The following is a 20218-nucleotide window of genomic DNA, read 5'->3' as shown; positions in this document are numbered from 1 at the left end:
CCTTTTTGAGGGAATTTACAGATAAATCAGGTGTATGAAGGTTTTATGAGGATAAGTACCTGGTATGTAGCGAGCAACTGTCACGGATGTGTGTAGAAATGATGCGCCGAAGGTCTGCAGGTCGAATTCAACAAGGTGGTGGACGCTTGAACGTAAAAACCATGCAGAGAAAGCAACAACGTTTTGGCGAAAAAGTATGAAAAACGCGAAAATTCGGCCAAAATATGGATCTTTTGGGATATTGGCGCCTTTTTCGGATGACGTCAGCATGACGTCATCAGGTGATGTGGCAAGCTGTGATTGGTCCACGGGGATAATGAGGTGGCAGGCATATTAGCACAGGGGCGGACAAGGGCGCTAACGCGACGACGGGGTGGCACTGTCGTGGGTCTGACGTGGTGATGACGTTGGCCAGGCGGATCGACCGAAACCGGAAACGGTTAGCGGTTTCTCATTGCACCGCTTTTGATACGGAAGGGGAATTGTCAGGCGTACCTCCAATAAGCTGTGGGGATGACGCATGGCGGAGGCCTGACGTCACCCTCTGACAGATATCGGAAGGTATCTGTCGGACGTCGGGGCCGGTCCGATATGGATGAGGACCGTCGGATCAAAGGAGTCTGATCCGACGGTTGACGGATCAGTGAGGTGATCGGACAATACGGAAGGGGGCGGGATTATTTTAATATTTCTTTCGGGATCTGTGCTCGGCGGAAACCTCTTGGGATATGGCGGATTTGTAAAGGTTTTTCAATGCTTTTTTAATACAAAAATAATACGGCGCCCATACTTTGGATAAGTCAAAAAAGTGGGTTTTTTGGTGTGTTTTTTGCAAATGCAGCGGGTTATAGATAAAAAGGGTTATTCATGGTTTAATGGGCCAACTGGATTCAGAAGGGAGAAGGGGGGTAAGGCTTAGGTTTCTCAAGCTGACCAGATGTCAATTTGATCCCTGATAGAGAACATATGGCTATAATGCCAAGAGGAGGGATATTTATACCATGCTTGGGGGTTTATACACCATGGTGTTATAATAGTAGGGAAAGGGTACATAGGGGAATTATATAATAGAAGTTAGGGATTAATGTGGATGAAAGAGTGGATGAGGGGTGACATTACTAAGTTTATTTGAAAATAACTTAGCCTAGGGAGTAGATCAAAATGAAAAGAATTTAGACAAGAAATGTGGCTTCTAATAGGACTAAGAACCACCATAAAACCACCAATTCTTCCATGAATCTCAACTGATGAGGGGATATTAGTAATGAATGGGAAAGGGGAAAAGTGGGAGGTTAGACATGCTTCTTCGCTTTGCTGCAACTTGATAGAGAAGAAGGACTTCTCAATCCATTGATTCTGCTTTGTGAAATAGGTTAGCACACCTTCAATTATAAGGAATGACACTTCTGCAACCCCATCTGCCTACCCATCTATTTGACTAGCATTTTTTGTTTCTTCTTGGAGGGTGCACTTAGTCTTGCAGACCCTTATTTGCCTTTTCTTTTCTCTGGCTTTTTTCTTTTGATTTTCTATCTACTGCTACCCTTATTGCTTCCAAGGTCCCAGATTAAGCAGTTGGGAGCCTTACTTCTCTACCTAAGCTACTTGTCTGCCAAGATTAAACAGTTTGGACAGACTTCTTTCTCTATTCTACAACTAATAATTTAAAACATGGCATGATCCAGATTAGGCTGTTGGACCATCCATCAAAATTGAGTCTATATCAAGCTATATGCACACCTTGTCTTCTCTTGGAAATATGGGATCTTTCCATTATCAAAGCAGAGCATATTTGGACCTTTCTTAGCCAATCATGAAATATGAAAGCTATTGATATAGGTATCTAACATGTATTCTGAGTGAGAAACATAGAGGAGATTGTGTGAGAGCGAAGAGGGAATTACAACGGATTTGATGTAGGTTGTATCTCTTCAATTTGCTGGATAATATAAAAGGAAGGACTAGCTATTTCTCCATGGATGTAGCCCAAATTGGGTGAACCACATACATCTGTGTCTCTCTTGTTTTATGTGTTTCTGTGTTTATATTTTCGCAATATTTTTATGTGTTCCATTGCTTTGTAATATATAATTTTCTAACAAAAACCAAAGCTCAAGGGAAACATGTACACCATCCAGTATAATAGTCCACACGAGGGTGACGGTTGTTAACACCAAGAAATACACAAATATGGTCTGCCTAGTGTCCGGCGGAGTAGTCCACATGGATGGAACAACAATGATAAACAATACAACAAATCTTCAATAATATGAGTACTAAAAGAACCGAAGTAGTTCAACTATCTTAGTACAAGTTAAGCAAACATGCATTACAAATGTTTAATGAATAGTCTTACAAATGGATACAAAACATGTGTGAAAATGTGTGGCCCTGAGATAGACTCTTGAATTAAAAAAAAGATCCAAGACACATCTGTACACCATACATCACTAGTCCTAGTAGTGGGACATTGAAGCCACTCCTCGCTCCTCAAAGAACAGACTACAGACTCTCAAGGCTATGTGGGAGGAGCCAAGGTGAAAAGTCCTTTAATCATATAATGAGGGGGTATATATAGCCAATGAGGTATAACCAACCCTTGTGACTCTTTGACTTCCCTCATGACTATTTGTTTTCATATGACTTTTCGACTTCATATGTGGGTCTCTTGGAATTCCACTTTACCTTAAATTGATTACAAGTATGTTCCATAGTAGTGATGTGGCCGAGACAACTCGTGACACGACTCAACATGACACTACTGACATGTACTAGCTGACTATGGTGTTCGTGTCGAGCTGTTGTACTACTAAGTGATGGTATGCTCTCGCTGTAACATGTCTTCACCTCCACATGGAAAAGTGTGTGGGGTCTTCAATGGTCTTGGTCTTTTCTTGATGGTGCATGTGAATGTGTCCCTTTCTCTCGCTTGCTCGATGTGCTTCATGTGTTCATTTGACCTCGAACAAGTCTTTTAGCATGCGCCTCTTCTCCATCTCATTCATCGTCGCACCATGATTCATCAATGTGCCTATTCCTGAAATCACTCATGACAAGACAACATCAAATCCAAAAATATCATAGTCTATCATGATGCATTTTTTTCATTTCAGTGCAGGTGGCTGGGAGAGGGATAAGGCACTGAGGTTGTGGGAGCAAAACACAGGCTAGGATGCGAGGCTCCAGAGAACTGTCGTTAACAACTATGTAGATGTCACTTGGAGACAAACTTTCACAATCTGAGATAGCAGTGACAACTATGGGGAAAAACCCTGCTGGGAGGCAGAACTGCGCAGTTTCTGGGAGGAAGGCCAGGCGGGGTGTCGGGGAGCTGTTGGGCCAATCTGCCCAATTTTCCAAGAGAGCACTCGGCATGTCATCTAGTTGGGATCTGCGCAATTTCTTTGGGGAAGACAGTGCGGGCAGCAGGAGGCACTGACAGAAAAGTTTGTGCAGTTTTTAAGAGGAGCACAAGGTTGCACTGAGGGAGTTGCTGGTCAAAATTGCACAATCTTGAGAGATATTCCCAGCCCAGAAAATTCTGCGCATTTTATGAGATGGTTGTAGAGCGGGGAAGAAGGGCTTGTCAAGACAACTCTCTACAATTCCTGAGCTGGTTGCAGAGCGGAGAAGAAGGGTTGACAGGGCACGATAGCTCTGCGCAATTCCTGGGCTAGTTGCGGAGCGATAAGGAAGGGCAAGACAGGACAACTCTGTGCAATTCTTGGGCTGGTTGCAGAGTAGGTAAGATGGGGAGGGAAAGACAACTCTATGCAATTTTGGAGCTCGATACAACCCAAGGTGACAGCTCAAGTTCTTTTTCCGTTTGACCAACGATAGGCTTGATGGGAGATCTTGCGGGAAGCATAGAGTGGATCGGATTTTGGGACAACTTCTATGCATTTCTAGGAGTCAGTTAGCTGACTCATTTCCAAAATTGTGCAGAGCAAGCTACCTGGAGGAAAACCTCAAACTCTATGCAGTTCTAGGTAGTAGAGCAAGGTCACTGAGATCGGGTCCGGTTGAAGGAGGGTTGTCAGGTCAATAGATTTTTAGGAAAATTGACTAAGTGTGAAAGCAAGTGTACTTGTGGAGACATGACAATGTGATCACACACTTAGCACAACTTGGGTAAGACACCTCGAACCAACAAGACAACATGTGCTTTGTGAGGCTGACTCGAAGGTTGAGAGCGAAAAGTGAGACAGTTGAAATATGTCTTCAAACGACTGTGGTGATACTTGTGCGACATTGTTTACAACTTAGTGTGTGAGTGTGATCGATGTCGACAGAGAGAAAACAAATCATACACACATTAACAAACCTTCAAAATGCTAGAACAAACTCGCAAGGGATCAACATGCCCAAAGATGACCGGTGATCGATCAAGTGAAGAGGGTGTGAAAACTCAACAAGAGCTCATGGGATGAGCCCGAGTGTAGGAAACCATCAAGGTAAACACCAAGGAAGGCTCCAAAATTTGGATGCAGACCAAAATTTTGGAGGGCGTTGCAGTCGCTACAACATGTTTATAATCTCCACATGTAGAGTGTCATGACTGCATTGTTTTTTACACTCTTTTCATCCATTTTCCTCCTTTCATCATTGCTATAAACTTATATAAAGCAATAAACTATAGATTTTGACATGGTAAGGTATGCAGATGTCTTATTTTTCATATTTACTAATGTGCCTTTTTATTAAGTTAAAATGTTGAAATAGCTACATAATTAATATGATTCTGCAGCTGTTTCATGATTCCACAACTATCTCCATGGTTTGCTGGATTCCAATACGCTAGCCAAGCAAGGAAGCACATGGGTAGATGGGGATTGATCTCCTCATAGATCTCCTCCTATTCTCTCAAGCCAAATCATCAAGGAAATCACCTAGTGGCGCAGTCAAAGAAGTAGGTCAATACATGGATAAGCGAAGTAGGGAGAGTTCAGATAAATCACGACTCTCTAATTTGCTTTCTAAATAGAAAATCGTAGAGAAATGCTATTGCTTTGTAATAGATTAGAACTCAACTAGGACTGTTTTAAGTTTTATAAGGCATTAATGTATCAATCTGTTGAGCACGAATTATATATATATATATATATATATATATATATCTAACTCTATAAATAAAAAGTAAGGGGCATGTACGTAATCTTCGAATGACTGTTTGAAATTTTACAACTTTTTTCTTTTTAATTGAAGAAGTATTTTCGTCAACCTCATGCATAATTAGATGTTGAATTATTTTCGTCAACCTCATGCGTAATTAGATGTTGAATTAATGTTCTAAACTTGCTGTTTTGTGGAGGGCCCCTGCAGACATTTGAGGTTCAATATTTTACATTTAGCTTAGTCATTTCATCTTCGTTATTTCTAGAATATCATTATCGTATTTTCAATTTCTTTTTAGTCATTTGTTTATAGTCTTTCTTTTACTGCCTACCGATTTTAATCATTTCTATGTTTTCTAAATTAGAACCATGTATATACTCTTCTTATTTTCATAGAATTACATTTTTTAGATTGCATTCCTTCTGTTTAGCTTTATTATTTCAAAGTCAAATTGTTAATTGCAGTGTGTAAATCTTAACATAGAATGCTTTATAAATTTATTTTAGAATAGAATTAATTCTCTTTTAGAGTATAAATAATTGTCTTTTCAGAATATAAGTAGTTTATTCACAGATTTTAGAATAACTTTCTTTTTAGTTTCCTTTCAAAAATACAATTTATCTTAAAGAAGCTTTTCATAGAATTTACAAAGTAGTTTTTCTTTTCTATTACCTTGCATAGTAGTTCTTTCGAAACTAACGATAATTAGTTAAATAGGATCATGATATTTTGTTTTTAATTTTCTTTTCAGAGTTGATTGTAGGAATTTAATTGTAAATCATCAATTTCATTAGGAATATAAGAATAAAGAAAATCATTTAAAAAAACACAATCATCATTTTAATAAACTCAAAAAAGGCTTCTAGCATATATAGTGCATTTGTAATTCACAAGTTTACCAACTACAGTCGATAATTTATGTAAGCATTTTAAGAACATTAACTTGACTAAACATTTTAGCGCCGTTGCTAGGGAAGTGTAAATAGAAGTCTTGGTTTCTTTAAAAAAAAAAAAAATTGATATGCATAGGGAAAGAGACTCTAGGGGTAGATTTGTAGGTAGAGGAAAGATCTTAATTCAAACAAAATCACTTACCCCACCAAAACCTCGTAGTGCCACACCACCCACACGAACTTGATTTCCATCCATAGCAGGAAAACATAAACTTCCTGAGGTATTAAGATCTGAAATCCAAGCTAGAGATTCACCAACTTCATCAACATAAGCCATAATAAAAGATCCCATATCCCCAACAACATGAATAATTTTCCTATCTTAAACTGGAGAACAACTTCTTACTCAAGAGTTGGAAGTCCCTATTGAAGAAGAGGAAGAGTAAACCTACTTCAAACTATTGATAGAAGAGCCAAAGGAACTAGAGGAAGTTGAAAACCCAATATTAGAACCAGAACGAGAACCCTTATTAGTTCTGAAGAATCTACAATGGCTGGAGAAGGGGAAGGAGAGGTACATAATTTGAATGATGAACAAACTAGGATTGGAGGGGGAAGAGGAGGTGGAAGACAAGGTGGAATAGGAGGTGGAAGAGGTCTAGGAAGAGGAAAAGTAGAAGATATAAATCCAGAACCCTTTGGATTTCCTATCCTCGATGAAGATACAACTCTAACATTGAAAAATATCTCACCCTCTATCCTTCCAAACTTTCATGGATTAAGGAGTGAATATCCTTAGACATTCTTCTCAATCTAATGGGTAAGGGAGACATTTCTTAGTTATCACTAGGAGAAATTTGTGAGTTATGCATACACATTTCAAGAGGAAAATCAAGAACCGGGAAAAATCCAAGAGATCCTCTCTTATCAAGGATTAATAAATCTGCAGGTGGGACAGTAAATAGAGAAGGATTAGGAAATTTTCTTGATAATTTTAAAAAATATATTTTAGGGAGTCTTAGTGAACAAATTGACACCCTTAAAATACAGAACAAGAAAAAAGTTGAAAATGCTACATTATCCATTGTTTTCCCTAAGTGCAGAAAGAAACATGACTTGAGAGAATGTCCTCTTGATTTAAAAAGTATAGAAACTTGTGCTATTTGTGTAGAAAATCATGATACAAAAATAATATCCCTCAATACTAGGTATTAACGTTGTCTATCAAGAAGAAGGAGTATCAAATCAGGTAGATCCTCTCTGTTTTATTGCTAAAAGACCTTGATAGAATCCACAACCAAATACAACTCAAGGTTTTAATACTCAACCATTCGCATAATCTTCACAAAGTAATTGGACTGCCCCAATGCCTTGGCAATCTTGGCCACAAACTTGGTCACAAGGATGGAAAAATACTTATGGAAAATTCCCTCAATATCCTTAATATCCTCAATTTCCACAATTTCAACAATCATATCCTACTTTTCCTTCATAATATTATCCTCAACTTGTTCAAAAAACTCAACCTCACAATTTGAATCCAAAACTTTCATTACCATTTCCTCAAAGACCAAACCAATTGCCTGCCCAACCACTCCCAAATCCAAATAATAATAAAAATTCACAACCTGTTTACAATATGGAAGGACAAAATTTTCAAACCTACATGATAACTCCACTAGATCTAAACGATGTCCAACTTAGATCTCGTCGAATATTAGAAAATAAGTCCCCATCAGTTGTTATTCAAGAAAGTGAAAAAGAAAAGATCTTTGAAGAAAAAGTATCTTAATGAAAAATTAAAAAACTCAAAAACTCAAAAACAAGTTACTCCAACACATTCAAATATCTCAAGTCTTATTATGGAACAACCTTCAGTATCTATTTCAAAACCACCTTTCCCTAAAAGATTAAAAATTGATGAAGGGGTAGAAAAACAAATTTTATTGCCTGATTACGACATGTTAGATGAACTAAAGAATTTTTGCATAAAGAATCCTTTGCTTCAAGCCATTAAGTAAATACCAATTTTCGCAAAAACAATTAGGGACTTGAGCATAAAAAGACCTGGAAAAAGAGGAAAATAAATCAAAAGAATCCAACTAGTTGGAAAAATTGTAGATATCATGATGGGTAAAACAAAAATTCAGAAATACCTTGATCCAGGAAGTCCCATTGTGAAAACACACATCAATAGTGTAGAGATCCCAAATACATTGATTGATCTAGGAGCAGCCATAAATATCATGAGTAAACAAACTATGAATCAATTAGAGCTTTCTAATCTTCAATATACACCTACACTATTACAATTGGTAGATAGATCTGTAATAAAACTTGATGGTGTATTATAAGACATACATGTATCCTTATATTCTTGGTAATACCCTGTTTATTTTAGGATTTTAACACCCAAGAATAATTTAGGAGGACATTCATTGATTCTAGGAAGACCGTGGCTAGCTACAACCGATGTTTTCATAAGTTGTAGATCTGGCGACATTTTCATTTCTGATGGGAGTACGAAAAAGAAATTAACATTGTATCCACTAACAAAAACAACAATAGAGGTTGAAAATGAAGAATGGATAGATGATGACTTTGATATAAGACCAATATTTGCTACTTCACAAATAGATGAAGAAGATCAAATTTTAAATTTAATGGAAAATAATGAATCTTCATCATATTGTGAATCTAGTCAGAATTTTCAAGAACAATGCAATATTGAATATTTATCATCTCGTCAACTATCCTTGCATTCTATGGAAAAATTTGGCAATTCTACAATTGAAATATTTCAAGAAAAAACTTTGAATATCAACAATAATTTGGAAGAATTTCAAAAGAAAGAATTAATCAAGATGTTACAAGAACATTCATCTGCTTATGCATGGGAATATACTGACATGAAGGGAATTGATCCTAATACTTGTAAACATCATATCTACATTGAAGAAAATGCCAAACCAATTTGACAACCTCAAAGAAGAATGAATCCAAATCTAAGGGAGATTGTTAAGGAAGAACTACAAAAGCCATTGAATGTCAATTTCATCTATCCAATATCAGACAGTCAGTGGGTTTCACCCTTAGTAATTGTTCCTAAAAATAATAGAAAATGGAGAGTATGTATTGACTATAGGGATTTGAATAAAGCCACTTTAAATTATCACTTTCCACTCCCTTTCATAGATCAAGTTTTAGATACATTGGCAGGAAATAAATATTTTTCATTTTTAGATGGTTTTAGTGGGTATAATCAATCCAAGTAACCCTAGAATATCAAGATAAAACTACCTTTACCTGCCCATGGGGAACTTATGCTTACCGAGTACTTCCTTTTGGATTATGTAATGCTCCTACAACATTCCAAAGAGCAGTATTAGGCATTTTTTCTGATCTAATTCATGATTGTGTGGAAGTGTATATGAACGATTTTACAGTTTATAGAAATTCTTTTGAAGAAACCCTTAAAAATTTGAAAAATTTCTCATTAGATGTAAAGAGGCAAATCTCTCATTAAGTCATGAAAAATGTTTTATGATGTTTACTGAGGGAATTGTTTTAGGACACCATATTTCTGGAAATGGAATTAGATTGGACACATCTAAAGTAGAAGTTATTTCTAAATTATCAATTCCAACCTGTCAACACGATGTTAGAAGTTTTCTTGGTTTCACTGGTTATTATACAAGATTCATGGAAAAATTTACAAAAATTGCATCTCCACTTTTCAAACTACTCACAAAAGACTATGAATTCGATTGGAATTCTGAATACCAAAAGGCCTTTGAGTCACTAAAAGAGAAAATCTCTGAAGCACCCATTCTTAGAGGACCAAATTGGAAATTACCTTTTTCACATTTCGACTGATGCTTTAGACACAAATTTAGGAGTTGTACTAGGACAAAAAGACTTAACTCCATATGCCATTTATTACACCAGTAAAAATTTGACTCCTGCAGAGTTAAATTATACTGTCACAGAGAAGGAGTTTTTAGCTGTTGTTCATGCCATCAATAAATTCAGACATTATATTATTGGCTATGAAAATTTTGTACATACTGATCATTCTACAATTAGATACTTAATAAATAAACCAATCACTAATGGCAGAATCACTAGATGGTTGTTGTTGCTGAAGTGTTTAGAATTACTATTTTGGATTGATCTGGAAAACAAAATATAGTTGTTGACTTTTTATCAAGGATTGAAAATGATAACAATGACATGCCTGTAGAAGATAATTTTCCTGATGAATATCTTTTTGTAGTATCTACTAAATCTCCATGGTTTGCAGACAGTGCTAATATTTTGGCTACAGGAAAATTACCATCATACTTGTCTCCTCAAGAAAAAAGGAAGGTAATTCAAATTAGTTCATCTTATTCATGAATAAATGAAGAATTGTATAAAACAGGGCCATATCTAATCATCTGAAGGTGTGTTAGAGAAGATGAAGTACCATAGATACTGAAAGATTGTCATGATGAGCCATGTGGAGGACATTTCACTGAAAAAATAACTTCTTACAAAGTCCTTCTCTTAGGATACTATTGGCCTTCCCTTTTTAAGGATGTTAGGGAGTATGTTAAGCGATGTGATAGTTTTTAAAGGACGAGAAAACATGTTCCTTCTGATGAGATGCCTCTACAACCTCAAGTACTTATTGAGACTTTTGAAAAATGGGCTCTGGATTTTGCTGGACCAATCAATCCACCTTTGAGACAAAAAATGTACATTCTTGTTTGCACTGATTATGTTACAAAATGGGTAGAAGCTAAAGCACTTCTTTTTGCTACATTATAGTTTCATTTCTTTTTTAGGATATCTTTACTTGTTTTGGTGTCTCAAGAGAAATTGTAACAGATCAAGGTAATCAATTCACATCCAAGTTGATACAAAATATAATGGAAGAATACAAAATCAAACATCAGAAGTCTACTCCATATCATCCTCAAGCAAATGGATAGGTGGAGTCCACCAATAAAGTCATTGAAGCAATTCTCACCAAAACTGTGCATTTGCATAGAAGAAATTGGGCAAAAAATCTTCTAGAGTCTTTATGGGCATATCATACCACATGGAGAAATACTACAGGGAATACTCCTTATGAGCTTGTTTATGGGAAACAAGTTCAGTTTCCTATTGAGTTTCAAGTCAAAACTTCCAAGACAACAGTCAAATTGGGTCTTGATCTTTCAGAGGCACAAAAACAAAGAATGGAGCAACTGAATTAACTTGATGAGATAAGATAAGATGCAATCCAAAGAACCAATCTAGTTTAACAACAGAGATCCAAATGGCATGATAAATATATCAAAGAGAGAAAGTTGCAGCTAGGAGATTGGGCACTACTGTTTGATTCAAAGTTCAAAGATCTCCAAGGAAAATGTCAAACGCAATGGATTGGGCCTTATGAGATTGAAACAGTCTTTGATAATGGTGTAGTTAGGATCAAAACTATTGATGAAGAAAGAACCACTTTTCTTGTGAATGGCCATCAACTGAGAATCTCTCATAAGCCATTGACCAAGGAAGAATTTATCAAATATTTGCAATATAATACTAATTTAAAGTTGGTGAAGAAGAATTTTCCTTCTTCCCCAACTTGATCTCCAAAAGTATTTTTCTTCCTGAAAAATAAAAGAAAATATAATAAATAAAAATTAAAAAGAAATGTATAAACTTGAAAACCAACAATGGTTGGCATGTTTATATAGAAAATCTAAGGTGAAAATAAATTTTTGACACCTTAAATTTTCCTCATACCTGTTCTAAACCCATTTTATTTATATCCCACTCTTTTCTTTTTAGAAATAAAATATCTACAGAATTACTGAGTTTCTGCAACTCTAACAGATTTCTGCAGCCAATTTGATAGGAATTTATGATGAAACAATTGAAAGAGATTGACTCCCTCCACTGCAAATCACCTGAAGACAATATAAAGGACAACAACCAAAGGCTAGAAATCAATAATTGAAAGGTATGCAACTGTTTAATTTGATAATAGGGATCAAAAACATTAAATGTATAAATAATATAGACATCTTACTACCAAAATTCAAAATCATATTCCTAAGAGTTGATAGTATCATGTCAAATCAGATCTAATCCAATGTATACCACTGACAATGCAGTCAGTGAACCTACGAGAAAAAATGATTGAACACTTGGAGCCTCTGCTAGTTAATTATAGAGTCAACCTGGTCTTATGGGGCCATGTTCACAAGTATGAGAAGTTTTGTCCAATGAAAAACTTTTCATGTGGAAGCATGGACAGTGAAGCTGATCTGCCCATACATGTTGTAATTGGAATGGGTGGACAAGACTGGCAACCAATTTGGGAACCTAGGCCTGATCACCCAACAGATCCTATCTTTCCACAACCTGTTAGATCTCTTTACCGAAGCAACGAGCTTGGTTATACAAGACTATATGCAACTAGGAAAACATTGACACTTTCCTATATTGGGAACCATGACGGACAGGTCCATGATGTTTTAGAAATACGTTTGAAAGGTATTTAGAAATCTTCTAACTGGATTTAGTTTATGAAGGCGGGCAACTTATTCCTGGTTGGAGCTTTACTCGGTTTTATTGGTGGATACCAATTCCACTCCAAAAGAGACGTCTTCAACGGACAGGGCTGGAGAGCGTTGAGCATTTATAGATAGCATAGAAGACGAAGATACCATGCTAGCATAAAAAAACCCTACCAAAACAGGTTTTCTGGATGGGTACCTATTTATAATCTAGAAAAGTAACATGATCAGTGGACAGGGCTTAATGCTTATGAATCCTAATGCATATCATGCCATGAGAGCATGGAAGATAAAGTAAAACTATCCAAAAACCATAAGAAGCAATTAATAGACTGCAAATACTTGTATGGTTATAACTTATAATGTAGTAGAGAAAAGCAAGTCAGTTGGCCACGTTGAAGCATTTTTATCAAATAATTCCTCTAATAGCTATAGAATTCTCTTAGCCATATCTACATGAGACATTGAAATTTTGTTGGGGCTCTCTTCTTTTGAATGGGTGTGATGTAAATAATGTGTAGCAACAACAGTGTATAGACTCTACCCACTTACTCTTGAGCTTTTGCCCCCACTATGCATATATTTACGCCGTAAGGCGTTCCCTCTGAGAGGAACTCCCCTCCATGCCGCGTTGTCTCGTTATGGGCCCTTAGATCGATTGTTAGACGATGGAATAAACTCCAGCCATTAGATCCTCCTTCCATGCTTAAGACAGTTGTCACTCAATGATGGGCCTTCTCCCACCACATTGCCAAGGGCCTCTTCACCTACGCCGATCTACAAAAGCTGCCCAACGGAACAAACCTGGAAGCCATTGCCGCCCACTGCAGCCTCGTCGTCACAGGTAATTCTCACGGAGGTGGCCGCCAAGATTCCATCTCTCCCTCCACTCAGATGTCGGCCGAGTATCATCCAGTGTACATTAATGGAGTTCTTGTCTCGCATCCTGACATTCTCAATGACGGGCTGTTAGCGATCCATGGCGTCGACAAGCTGCTTCTTGATCTTGATCTTGATCACAGTAATTATGACACAACTGCGGGAGCCCCTGTTCCTGCAATGATGTCACCATCACCATCATCATCAGCTAGTCCTGGTCCTGATCATCCCCTGAATGTCATAACGCCCTTCATGCTGCAAGATGCAGCGCTCAGTCTTAGAGATCGCGGTTACAGCATCCTCGCCTTGGCCATGCGCATCAAGTCCCCTGAGCTTCTGCGCCTGCAAAACCTCACCATCTTTACTCAGCGACGATTCCGTTTTCTCAAGCGAAGGCCAAGAATTTTCGAACAATGTGAGGTACCATGTGGTTCCCAACATGAGGCTGCCTTTGGCAGATCTGGTGCAGCTTCCGGCGGGCACAAGACTGAAGACTCTCCTCCACGGGCAATCGCTGGTTGTCACCATCATCATCAGCTAGTCCTGGTCCTGATCATCCCCTGAATGTCATAACGCCCTTCATGCTGCAAGATGCAGCGCTCAGTCTTAGAGATCGCGGTTATAGCATCCTCGCCTTGGCCATGCGCATCAAGTCCCCTGAGCTTCTGCGCCTGCAAAACCTCACCATCTTTACTCTCAGCGACGATTCCGTTTTCTCAAGCGAAGGCCAAGAATTTTCGAACAATGTGAGGTACCATGTGGTTCCCAACATGAGGCTGCCTTTGGCAGATCTGGTGCAGCTTCCGGCGGGCACAAGACTGAAGACTCTCCTCCACGGGCAATCGTTGGTTGTGAGCGACAACAAACCCTTCTCTGTCAATTATGTGGGTATAAAGATTGCGGATGTTTTCAACAACAGATGGATAGTCGCGCATGAGATTCTTCGGCCGCTCATAAGCTCTGTGGATCCGATGGAGTGGGCTTCCAGTGACAGCAGCGAGATTCTTCGGTCCCTCTTGATGAGCTCAGAGGATCAGATGGGGTTTTACTGAAACAGCAGCACTGGTGATCATCATGAGTAGTAGTAGGTCAATAAGGAGCTAAAGATTCTTTTATTTTAGTTGTTGTCTGTGTATTTGTGATGTATTTTGCCTTTGCAATTTGAGTACAGTGGTATCCATGAGAAATCATGTCCAGGAAGCAAGCAATTAAATGTCTATGAATGCAGCATGTTATGTTCCTCTATCAAGAAGCCACATTTTGCTTGAACTGTAATGGAACAATGGCAATTTATATAATGGTTCTGATTCCTTTAATTCTTTTCTTTATATAATGGAGATTTTCTGTATGTCAAGTATGACTTCGCGCTTTCATTTCTTTTCTCTGTCATGAGAATCTCCTTAAGCCATGGATTTTCTTTATCGTTGGGAAACAACCATAGAGCTGAGATGGTTCAAAGAGAAACTAAAATGGAATGCCAGTAAACGAGTAGAATTCACAGAAGAGGCCAGATCGCCATAGATACTGCATTGCCAGTAATAATAATAAACATTCCATTTCATCCAGATCCTTCAAAGAAATGTGAGGGTGCAATCTTCTGATCGAAACTAGCAAAGTCTGCTGAGCGTTGTTAAGAGCACACGTAATGAAATTCAAGATTGCAGAATATTAAGGAAATTTGATTACTAAAATGTTTTGGAATCTGCAAATCAAATTAAATTGCCTGAAAGTTATATCGTAATTCAATCACCTGAAATTTATCATAATTACAAGGATGCTGAACACCATTTAGCACTGATATTTGCCATGCATGAAGAAGTCTGCAATTTTTTGTGTCGAAGAATAGCATTCAAGTCTAATGGGTTCAGAGAAGTAAATCTAGGATTATGGCACGAATGCTCATGCAACTGCGTGAGTGAACTCTCTGAATTCTGGCATGGGGTTGTGGTTCATAAAGCCTTGCACCATCTGCAAAATAGTTTTAAGAGTGGATAGGTATACCCTTTCAGGAGTTCAAAAATATTTACGCTGTAAGGCGTTCCCTCTGAAAGGAACTCCCCTCCATGTCGCGCTATCTCGTTATGGCCCTTTAGATCAATTGTTAGACGATGGAATAAACTCCAGCCATTAGATCGTCGGTGAAAAATGTTGTAGGCGGTTCAGATTATTGGAATGTCGTAGGCAGTTGAGAATATTGGGCTTTTTAGAAACCATTTTCGTGATGTTTTCCATCCTTAAGAGAGTTGTCACTCAATGATGGGCCTTCCCCTCAATTTTACCATCCCCTTCTTCATTTCCATTCCCCCTCTCCTTCCATTAATTCCCGCGCTGCTCTTTCCACTTCCTCTCTCTTCACCAATGCATCTGCGCCCTTCTACGCTTCAATGCCCACCTTCATCTCCTTCACTAGAAGGAAGGCATTCATTCTCTGTTCAGCAAAGAGAGGCCAAGCGATCATCGGCACTCCATGTAAGATGCTTTCGATTGTTGAATTCCAACCACAATGAAAAAGGAAACCGTCTGTGGATGGATGAGAGAGGACAACAATCTGAGGCGCCCATGAATCCACCACAAATCCACGGTCCTGGATTCGAGTCTCGAAACCCTCAGGTAGAACCTCCCTCATATCTGCTTCGGTAGTCATCGTGGATTCAGTTGGAGGAGGAGGCTCCTTACGCAACACCCAAAGGAACCGCTGCACACTTGCTTCTAGCCCCAAAGCTAGTTCCTGAATCTGATTCTCCGACAGGGTGCCGCGGCTCCCAAAAGAAACGAACAGAACTGTCGAGGCGGGCTGGCGGTCCAGCCATTTGAGGCAGCCCTCCTTCTCAAACTTCTCTTCAGATTCTGAAAGAGACAAAGCTATTAGCAGCCCAACGGGATAAATACAAGGGGTCATTTCAACAACGCTCAGAACCTTCCTTCCTTGAGAGCTTTTATTTGTGCTGGTTCCATTTCTTGGCATGTATTTATCAGAATTCCATGAGCTTCCTGAAGCCGAAGGGAATGTTGAATGAACCAGTTGAATGAAATATCAGATCTGTCTAGAAGAGGGTCTGGCAAATCTATTCCGAGAATCGGCGGAAGGCCCGTCAGAAAGAAATTATAATTAAAGTGGATGTAGTGTATATGTGATGTGGCAATGTCATGGCCTAGATTGTCAATCATAGCAACTCTCTGATTAGGACGTGGTTTAATACGGGGATATGTGTGCCAGCTTTTTGAATGCATGTGAAACTAAGCTGCCATGTTGTAGTCTTCTAGACTTGTGTAACTGGTTCTGTTTCCTTGGTTAAGTGCAGGTTTCAGTTGATCAAATAAAAACTGCAAATAAGTACACTGATGACACCATCTATGCTGGAGAAAAACTTATAATTCCTTGAGAGGGATATGGGAGCTCAGATTATATTTGAAAGTTTGTAGTACAGGTTGTCATGGAATGTGTATGCAGTAATTTGCACATCAACCTCAAGTCCCCGGTCTTGATTAGATATAAGAGGTCGTCCAGTCTAGTTTGAGTTTTTGATTGTTTATGGTAGGTTATCTATCACAAATTTTAAGGAAATATGTGATAAGCCAGTTGGAAATGTATTTGTTTTGTTTATACAGGTTTTTTTTAGATTTGTTACTCAGGGGCATGATGTCATGTTCTGGAGATACCTTGTCCATGTATCTTTACTATCTCGTAAAATGCAAGTTGAATGCTAATCATGCCAGAGTCCAGTGATTCTTTGGAAACTCATGTAGCAAATGGGTGATTGGTGTGCCCTGCATGACAATGCTACCCTGCGTTTATTAATAAGCTTTATCGTTGTATTGAACTCTTGTATTTTGGTGAGTGGTCTCACTCTATTTATCAAGTATCTTTATTCTTTGTTCCACCTTATTGTAGAGCATTTCTTAGCGTAGTTGTTGTTCAGCTTTTTGAATGCATGTGAAACTAAAGTTGCCATCTTGTTCCCTTCTATCCATTGTATAAGACTTGTGTAATTGGTTCTGTTTCCTTGGTTGAGTGCAGGTTTCAGTTGATCAAATAAAATCTGCAAATAAGTACACTGATGACACCATCTATGCTGGAGAAAAACTTATAATTCCTTGAGAGGGATATGGGAGCTCAGATTATATTTGAAAGTTTGTAGTACAGGTTGTCATGGAATGTGTATGCAGTAATTTGCACAACAGCCTCAAGTCCCCAGTCTTGTTTAGATATAAGAGATCGTCCAGTCCAGTTTGAGTTTTGGATTGTTTATGGTAGGTTATCTATCACAAATTTTAAGGAAATATGTGATAAGCCAGTTGGAAATGTATTTGTTTTGTTTATACAGATTTCTTTTAGATTTGTTACTCAGGGGCACGTTGTCATGTTCTAGAGATACCCTGTCCATGTATCTTTACTATCTCGTAAAATGCAAGTTGAATGCTAATCATGCCAGAGTCCAGTGATGCTTTGGAAACTCATGTAGCAAATGGGTGATTGGTGTGCCCTGCATGACAATGCTACCCTGCGTTTATTAATAAGCTTTATCGTTGTATTGAACTCTTGTATTTGGTGCCTCCAGAATTATTAATTTCCAACCCATATTGCGATGTGAATGATTAGTATTTGTCATTTGGTATGCATAACAAGCTTTAACTAACTTCTTTTGGTGAGTGGTCTGACTCTATTCATCAAGTATCTTTATTCTTTGTTCCACCTTATTGTAGAGCATTTCTTAGCGTAGTTGCTCTTCAGCTTTTTGAATGCATGTGAAACTAAAGTTGCCATCTTGTTCCCTTCTATCCATTGTATAAGTCTTGTGTAACTGGTTCTGTTTCCTTGGTTGAGTGCAGGTTTCAGTTGATCAAATAAAATCTGCAAATAAGTACACTGATGACACCATCTATGCTGGAGAAAAACTTATAATTCCTTGAGAGGGATATGGGAGCTCAGATTATATTTGAAAGTTTGTAGTACAGGTTGTCATGGAATGTGTATGCAGTAATTTGCACAACAGCCTCAAGTCCCTAGTCTTGTTTAGATATAAGAGATCGTCCAGTCCAGTTTGAGTTTTGGATTGTTTATGGTAGGTTATCTATCACAAATTTTAAGGAAATATGTGATAAGCCAGTTGGAAATGTATTTGTTTTGTTTATACAGATTTCTTTTAGATTTGTTACTCAGGAGCATGATGTCATGTTCTAGAGATACCCTGTCCATGTATCTTTACTATCTCGTAAAATGCAAGTTGAATGCTAATCATGCCAGAGTCCAGTGATGAGTTTTACTATCTCGTAAAATGCAAGTTGAATGCTAATCATGCCAGAGTCCAGTGATGCTTTGGAAACTCATGTATCAAATGGGTGATTGGTGTGCCCTGCATGACAATGCTACCCTGCGTTTATTAATAAGCTTTATCGTTGTATTGAACTCTTGTATTTGGTGCCTCCATAATTATTAATTTCCAACCCTTATTGCGATGCAAATGATTAGTGTTTGTCATTTGGTATGCATAACAAGCTTTAACTTCTTTTGATAATAAAAAATGCAAGCTGCATACTGGCATTTGCCTCTCAATTGGACTATTTAATGGTTATTTTCCACAAGTAAATAAACAGTGTTCATTTCAGATGGCATTTTCTCTTTGAAACTGTGCCTCTGGACAACAACCTGCTAACTTAACTGAACATTCATAAAGCTCTGCCAAATCTTAGTAGTTCATGGCCTATTTTAAATTCTATCAAACTTATTCAAACTAACATAGTATTTACTTAAGCGGGGTCATTTCACACTGCTTAGTACAATAGAATGATCTTTCTTGAAATAGAATAAGTACTTCAAAAAAGTACCTATGAATTTTACTCATAGTTATTTGACTTTAACCTTAACAGAATCCTCTGCGGAATCCCTATATGTCTTCTGGTACAATGTGTCTCTTGTTTTACCCAAAAAAAAAAAAAAAAAGCAAAAAGGGCATCCTGGCCTTACAGAGCCCGACATTAGAAACTGCCAATGTCAAGTATAGTAGCTCTGCTATCCACCTAAGGAACCTTGAAGGTATATTTTCAGGGAGCAAACGCTCAGCTCCCGCGATAGCCTGCAAACAATGTTTTAATTTAGAATAGAAGTATCATGGTAAATTGGTATAAGAATATTAGTATAAAAAATCACCAAGTTATAAGCCTAAATATTGGCAAAGGCTAATTCTTCATGTGGCATAATCAATTAGCCATGTTATCTTGCTACATGATGCAAAAAAATGACCCATGGATCCTAATACTTTTTAGGGCTCTTTTTCAATTCAATAGGCTTTTCTTCTTCTTCTTCTTCTTCCTGAGATGGTAAAGATAATGACTCAAGAATGACTCTAAGCTTACTAGATAACCAAATTCTCAACATACCTTGCAATGCATATTTGTTACACCTCTATTATAGACTAAGACAAATGTAACAAATCAATGTACACTAGTGCATCAATATGATTGTTTTCACATAAGGCTTGATCATTAAAAGGACATTAAGGTTTGTACCTTTTCGGACAATTGCTAGTATAGTCAACATCAGAGAAAATACAAATGACCCAGAATATGAGAGAAAATACAAATGACCTAGATCCATTAAAACCTTGAAAGTTTGTTCATGAACTCTCTGAAACTGGTATAAAATGTGTGCTGTATTTGAAACTTCAATTTGCCATTAAATTAATGGGACATGAATTCCCACAAAGCAGTTCAAAAATGTGCAATTAAGTTGAGCTTTCATCTTGTCATTCAATTGATGGACACTCAATATTAAATATAAAA

The 20218-nt window shown here is 37.8% G+C and overlaps 2 pseudogenes; one reads left to right on the top strand and one right to left on the bottom strand.

Moving 5' to 3' along the window:
* Nucleotides 1–13023: 13023 nt before the first annotated feature.
* Nucleotides 13024–14738, top strand: LOC149228257 (uncharacterized; annotated as a pseudogene).
* A 1074-nt stretch (nucleotides 14739–15812) lies between these two features.
* Nucleotides 15813–16337, bottom strand: LOC149228256 (UDP-glycosyltransferase 72B1 pseudogene; annotated as a pseudogene).
* Between the last annotated feature and the right edge of the window lie 3881 nt (nucleotides 16338–20218).

This window comes from Pinus tabuliformis, chromosome J (assembly GCF_031772625.1).
Source record: "Pinus tabuliformis cultivar Carrire ecotype Pingquan chromosome J, CPIR1, whole genome shotgun sequence".
Taxonomy (NCBI): Eukaryota; Viridiplantae; Streptophyta; class Pinopsida; order Pinales; family Pinaceae; genus Pinus; species Pinus tabuliformis.
This window is presented reverse-complemented; position numbering and strand designations above follow the sequence as displayed.